Source organism: Rattus norvegicus, unplaced genomic scaffold (assembly GCF_021556685.1).
Source record: "Rattus norvegicus strain SHRSP/BbbUtx unplaced genomic scaffold, alternate assembly SHRSP_T2T unassigned-0000120, whole genome shotgun sequence".
Classification (NCBI taxonomy): Eukaryota; Metazoa; Chordata; class Mammalia; order Rodentia; family Muridae; genus Rattus; species Rattus norvegicus.
Window position 1 is genome coordinate 21295 of NW_028238841.1, and position 7098 is coordinate 28392.

Below are 7098 nucleotides of genomic sequence, written 5' to 3' on the forward strand. Positions count from 1 at the left end.
TGCCCTGTCGCTCTAGTGTTGGTGGTCCAGGTTATAAAAGCTTATACATGGGTGGGTGCGGGAAGTGCTGCTGGGTGTTCAGTTCAGGTCCAAGATTATTGCGGGTAACTAGACAACAAAGAAAGCAGTTAGACTGACTCCTACAGTGTTCGGTTTCTGAGTGTGTTATCACACAGAAGAGCCTAACAGAATATGTAATGAATTCTGGCAGCAACAGCAGAAACAACCAATGAGAAAGTGTCCTTATAATACTAGCAACTGCAACAAAATGGCAGACTAGCCAGCTAACAGTTCCCTAGCCATTAACTCATCTGACATAGGCCTTCTTCACGTTGCATCTAGATAGGTCTTCCTGTCTTCCTCTCCAGTGTGTGTGTGTGTGTGTGTGTGTGTGTGTGTGTGTGTGTGTGTGTGTGTGTGTGTAAAGAGAGAGAGAAGGAGGGGGGGAGAGAGAGAGAGAGCTTTAGAGAGAGAGAGCTTTAGAGAGAGAGAGAGCTTTAAAATCAGCACTCAAGCCTTTTCTCTTCCTATCCCTATCCCAACCCCCCCCCCCCCCAAACCAGCAGCAAAGCCACCAGCACTCGAGAGACAGAGGAAGATGAAATCTCTAGTCTGAGAAACAAGAGGAGGTAGATAAACATACCCCCCCCCTCTCTCCTTCATAATTTGTTAAAGTGTTCCCTTTGTGTTGTGTGGACTCTACTGTATTAAGCAAGTTTCACATCGTACTATCTCCAAAGAGGAGTCAACAGTCTCTTGGCGTGCAGGCAGTTGTTGCCTGCTTTAAATATTTTTTGGTGTGTTTGTTTGTTTGTTTGTTTGTTTGTTTGTTTGTTTGTTTCAAAACCGAGGGCCTGCCTGCGTTCAACAGATCCAAACCCAGTTCTCAGAGGGGAAAATGGAGTCAAGTCCGAAGTCACTGGCATTTAGGTCATCGGCCATTGACAGTCATAGGAGATGGGAATATCGTCCTTTCTCCAATGGAGACTCACCTGGGTATGCATCAACCACATCTAAGGGCAGGCCTGGGTTAGTACGGGGTGGTGGATGGGGAGGAAGGATCTGGAAAGAGCTTTGCGATGGGAAACTATGATCAGAATGTTGCACAGAAAACAAAATTTGTACTTAAAAAAAAAAAAGGCTCCCGATATCTATCCAAAAATGAAAGGAAATAAAAACCGACATCAGAACTTTACTAACTGCAAATGCTCCATCTCCCTGTATCCAACCACTCCACTCCCAGATAGGTAGATGATAGTTTGCACTTCTGTCCCAGTTGGGCTGTCGAGGTTAAGGGAAGGGGAACCACCTCTGTGGTTATGTGATCCACACACGAAATAAAATAAAAGGAGCGGATAAACGTGCCTGGCATTTTAAGATGCTCAATTTCTTTGCAAGCTTCATTTTGTTTCATTCTTTTAAAGGTTTACTTATTTATTTTCACTTACATTGAGTACACTAAAGCCCTTTTCACATACACAGGGCAGTAGAGTGCATGGGATATCCCTTTGCAGAGGGTTGTGAGCCACCATGTGGTTTCTGTGGAATCGAACTCAGGACCTCTGGAAGAGCAGAGCGGTGAGTGCTCTTAACCTCGGAGCCATCTCTCCAGCCCTTGACAAGCTTTATTTAACTAAACATTAAACATGAATCAGAAACGCCAAACCCTGTACATATATGGTCCAGATTCACCCTTACTTAGAAATCCCCGAGCTGGCAGGGCGAGGCTGGGAATTGAGAGTGAGCAAAAAGGGAGTCTGCCTCTTTCCCCCAGGGTGTGCTATCAACTCCATTACCATTTCCAAACAGCTGGGTGTGAGTCTAACTAAGGTTTCCTTCAGTCAGACATTTGCCAGGAGCCGGAGCCCTGACAGGACAGCGAGAGCGATGATCAGACATCATTTCACAGTGAAATCATCACTCGCTGATTTCAGGCAGAAAACTTTAGAAAACTCTAAACTCTAAAGAGGCACTGAAGCGTGCTAGGGCAGCAGCAGTACTTCCCCGACTGACCTTCAGGAACCTGCATATTCTCCAGCCCCGCCCCACCCCACCCCCTCTCAGCTAGCTCCTGTCCACCCCTCCCCCTCCCCCCACATACAGGGAGGAGGCCTTGTGTGTGTGTGGGGGGGGGGGGGGCGGCAGCGGGAAGATGCAACTCTCTCTTGAGAGAGAGTTCGGGTCTCCCAAACAAATACATAACTAGAAACTTCATTTATTTACTTTATTTCATCGAGCATACCGTGGAAGAGGGAAAAGGAACAGGGAAGCTAGGCCAACTGGTCGAGCTCCTCCTTTCGTTTTGTTTCAAAAAGGAAAGGAAAAGCCAAAGAACCCCCTCTTTTTGGTGAAAGGAACAGAATGGTGAAAGTTGAAACATCGGCTCGCCACTTAATACTTTGGCTTTTAATAAAAGGGACAGCAGATCGACTTCCGAGTTGATTAAGAGAGAGAGAAAGAGAGAGAGAGAGAGAGAGAGAGAGAGAGAGAGAGAGAGAGAGAGAGATAAAAACCACAAAAAAACGTTTTGTCGACCAGCCTCCTTTTAAACCTCTGTTACACAGGAAGACTGGTCAACCTCATTCCCCCCTCCCCCCACTCACACACACACCCCTCCCCCTCCACGGAGAGGTTTAATGAGAGAAGAAAGGTAGAAGAAGAGAGTAAAGGCCAGTCATGAGCACGTGGAGAGAATTTGGGAGGGGAATGGGGAGAGAAGGGACAAAGGGGAAGAGGGGAAGAGAGGAAGAGCAAAAGAGCAAAGAGAGGAGCAAAGAGAGCCAACCTCATATTTTATTTTATTTTTTTTAAAGATTTATTTATTTTATTTATGCGTAAGAGTACACTGTAGCTATTTTCAGACACACCAGAAGAGAGCATCAGATCCCATTACAGATGGTTGTCAGCCACCTTGTGGTTGCTGGTAATTGAACTCAGGACCTCTGGGAGAAATTTGTGTGTGTGTGTGTGTGTGTGTGTGTGTGTGTGTGTGTGTGTGTGTGTGCCCGTTAGTTTAAAAATCTGCTGTAGACCTCCCTTTTAATATCTGTTTAACAAATATTTTTACCATATTTAAATTTTATTTATTTTATTTTACTTAAAAATAATAATGAATAAAGAGTCAATGTGAATAAACAATAAAACAAAAATCAAGGTGATCGGGGTTGGGGATTTAGCTCAGTGGTAGAGCGCTTGCCTAGCAAGAGTAAGGCCCTGGGTTCGGTCCCCAGCTCCGAAAAAAAGAAAAAAGAAAAAAAAAAAATCAAGGTGATCAACAGATACCGACGACTGACATGGAAAAAAGTTAATAGATCGCCATAAAAACAGAGTAAGTGCGATGTAAACAATAAAACAGATGGGATGGAGAGATGGCTCAGCGGTTAAGAGCACTGACCGCTCTCCCAGAGGTCCTGAGTTCAAATCCCAGCAACCACATGGTGGCTCACAACCATCTGTAATGAGACCTGATGCCCTCTTCTGGTGTGTCTGAAGACAGCTACAGTGTACTCACATGCGTTAAATAAATAAATTTAAAAAAAAAAGAAAACAATAAAGCAGAAATTAAGACGAGGGACACAGAAGGACAAGGGAGATAAAACAATTAAATGTTAACAGACATAAAGTGGGAACGACGGGGTTGGGGATTTAGCTCTGTGGTAGAGTGCTTGCCTAGCAAATGCAAGGCCCTGGATTCAGTCCCCAGCTCTGAAAAAAGAAAAAAGAAAAAAGAAAAAAAAAGAAAAGCGGGAACGAGATGAAGGGCAAATATAGACGACTGAAACGAAATGATGGAATAAATTTATAAAATAATAATAAAATACGAGTAAATACGAATAAATGGCAAACTGGACTTTAATAAATGTTTAAATCAAGGTGAATGACAAATACAATTTAGACAAAAAGGTTTTGAAAAATGAAAAGAAATAGAAAGCATATATGAATCAATAACAAGACTGAAGTCACAATGGCCTTGAAGTGACACGGACGACAAACGTGAAAAACATAAATGAAATAATTTCGACAGCCACGGACATTCACATGGTGTGTTGGGAAACACCGCAGTCTTTATTTGGCGAGTAAAAACGCCTCGGGGAACTCTGTACATAGGAGGCTGGGAGCATGAATCACTCTATCTATCTATCTATCTATCTATCTATCTATCTATCTATCTATCTATCTATCTATTTTTTATTTTTCTCTCCCTTACATCTTCCCACCATACCATACGTTTCTCCTTATACAAATCCATAGATTTATATATGTTCTTAATTTCATTTTTTTCCTCTGCCACACAGCCCACCACACAGAACCTCTAGATCTCGGGATCCCCTTCTGCCAGCACCAGTGGCAAGGGCACAGCTCCCCAGAGAATTAACTCGATCCGAACATAAGCGCGACAAGAAATTAAAAGTTAAATCGGAAGTGAAACTGAAAATGAAATTTTGGCCGAAAATAAAATAAAATGAAAGGTATAAGTTTTGTGACAATCAAATCATAAATCCCAATTGGGCAAAAAATAAAATTACAAAGTCAAAATTTTGTCCAGTCCACTGTGCTCCTGTGGAATCCCTCCCTGGAACTTGCTCGGTAGAGTAGTCTAGTCCCAAACTCACAGAGGTCTGCCCTGCCTTTCTCTGAAACCTACAGAGCCAGTCAAAACCTACAATCCTTTGTTGTTTGTTTGGCAGTTTGGCAGTTTGTTTGTTCCTGGACAAAAATGTGGGCTCTCTCTGATTCCTATATGTCTGCATGCCAGAAGAGGGCACCAGAACATAAGAGGACACACCACACAGCTCCTGAGAATCCAGAGGGTTTTTTTTTGTTTTGTTTGTTTTGTTTGTTTTTTCTTCCTCTTTTCTTTTTTTCCGGAGCTGGGGACCTTGCTCTTCCCAGGGCCTTGCGCTTGCTAGGCAAGCGCTCTACCACTGAGCTAAATCCCCAACCCCGAGAATCCAGGTTTTTGACCAAAACAAAAAACAACAACAGGGGCTGGAGAGATGGCTCAGCGGTTAAGAGCACTGACTGCTCTTCCAGACGTCCTGAGTTCAATTGCCAGCAACCACATGGTGGCTCACAACCATCTGTAATGAGATCTGATTGATCTCTTCTGGTGTGTCTGAAGATAACTGCAGCATACTCAGATAAATAAAAAACAAATCTAAAAAAATTAAAAACAACAACAAAAAACACAAAAACAAACAAACAAACAAAACCCCCAAAACTAACAACCTAGAGGGTAGATATCTGCCTGCCCAGGTCTTCTAGTGCTATTTAAGGCTTCCTGTAGATAATAAAGCTTGTGTATCTTTTATCCAGGAACAGAATCATCAAGGCAGGGTAGGAGAGAAGCCCTGTTTGGGATTAAACGTTTCTACAACGTAACAGGAGGAGGCGGAGGGAGAGGGGCTCCTCAGACATAAATCTAAAATAGTACAATGGATCATTTTGAAGGCGTGTGGGTGAGGGTGACTGGAGACAGAGTTTTTCTCTGAGTGAGTGTGGAACTCACTGTCCCTGAGCTCAGCCTGTGATGAGAGAGAGAGAGAGAGAGAGAGAGAGAGAGAGAGAGAGAGAGAGAGAGAGAGATCGAATTTTCTGTGTCTCTCTGTCTCTGTCTGTCTGTCTCTCTCTCTCTGTGTCTGTCTCTCTCTCTGTCTCCCTGTCTCTGTCTCTCTTCCTCTCTCTGTCTCTCTGTCTCTCTCTGTCTCTGTCTCTCCCCCCTCCCCCATGCGTGTGTTTGTGTGTTCAACCGAGGAGGCAATGGCAGATAAATGTCTGCCCCTCCTCTGTAAGCCAGGCCACTCCATTACTGCCTTTCCTTTTTCTTAGTTTGTTTGGTTTATTCCAAGTTAATTGTATCTGTTTCTTTATTTTCCTCCTCATTTCTTTAGTTGAGTCAGGGGTCTTTGCACAAAAGCCCTGGAAATCAGTACCTGGATCAGGTCTGCAGCCTGCTCACAGAGTTCTACCCACCTTCACCTCTCAAGTGATGCAATCAAAGACATGCAGCACCACACCTGGCTTCTTTTCACATGTACATTTACTTTAGTTCCAATGCTCATTCAGGTCTGAGAGACGGGGGAGGGAAGGAGGGAAGAGAGACAGAGAGTGACAGAGAAACAGTTGACCGAGAGGGAGAATTGTAGGTTAATTATTGTTCCGTCTCCTCAATCACGGTCTACTGGTCGCCATCGTGGCAACCATGCCCCGCAACCCTACCTTCGGTAAGATCAAGCATAATGGCGGCAACCATATAATTCCTGCTTAGTCGCACTGAACACTCCGGTCATCACTACCTGTGGAGAATTGTAAGGGGGCTCCTCTGGTCTAGAGAGTAGTACCCTTGAATGAAATGAGGATCACAGCAAGCATTATTTGTTTTGAGATATAAGATGTGGAAAGAACTATATGTGTGGATTTACAGACAGACAGACAGACAGACAGACAGACAGACAGACAGACAGAGAGGACAGGACAGGACAGGACAGGACAGGACAGGACAGGACAGGAGAAAAAAAACAAGAACACAAACAAAAACTCAAAATGGAAGTCCGGTTCCAAATAGTCTCTGTCTGCCCTGTCGCTCTAGTGTTGGTGGTCCAGGTTATAAAAAGCTTATACATGGGTGGGTGCGGGAAGTGCTGCTGGGTGTTCAGTTCAGGTCCAAGATTATTGCGGGTAACTAGACAACAAAGAAAGCAGTTAGACTGACTCCTACAGTGTTCGGTTTCTGAGTGTGTTATCACACAGAAGAGCCTAACAGAATATGTAATGAATTCTGGCAGCAACAGCAGAAACAACCAATGAGAAAGTGTCCTTATAATACTAGCAACTGCAACAAAATGGCAGACTAGCCAGCTAACAGTTCCCTAGCCATTAACTCATCTGACATAGGCCTTCTTCACGTTGCATCTAGATAGGTCTTCCTGTCTTCCTCTCCAGTGTGTGTGTGTGTGTGTGTGTGTGTGTGTGTGTGTGTGTGTGTGTGTGTGTGTGTAGAGAGAGAGAGAAGGAGGGGGGGGAGAGAGAGAGAGAGCTTTAGAGGAGAGAGAGCTTTAGAGAGAGAGAGAGCTTTAAAATCAGCACTCAAGCCTTTTC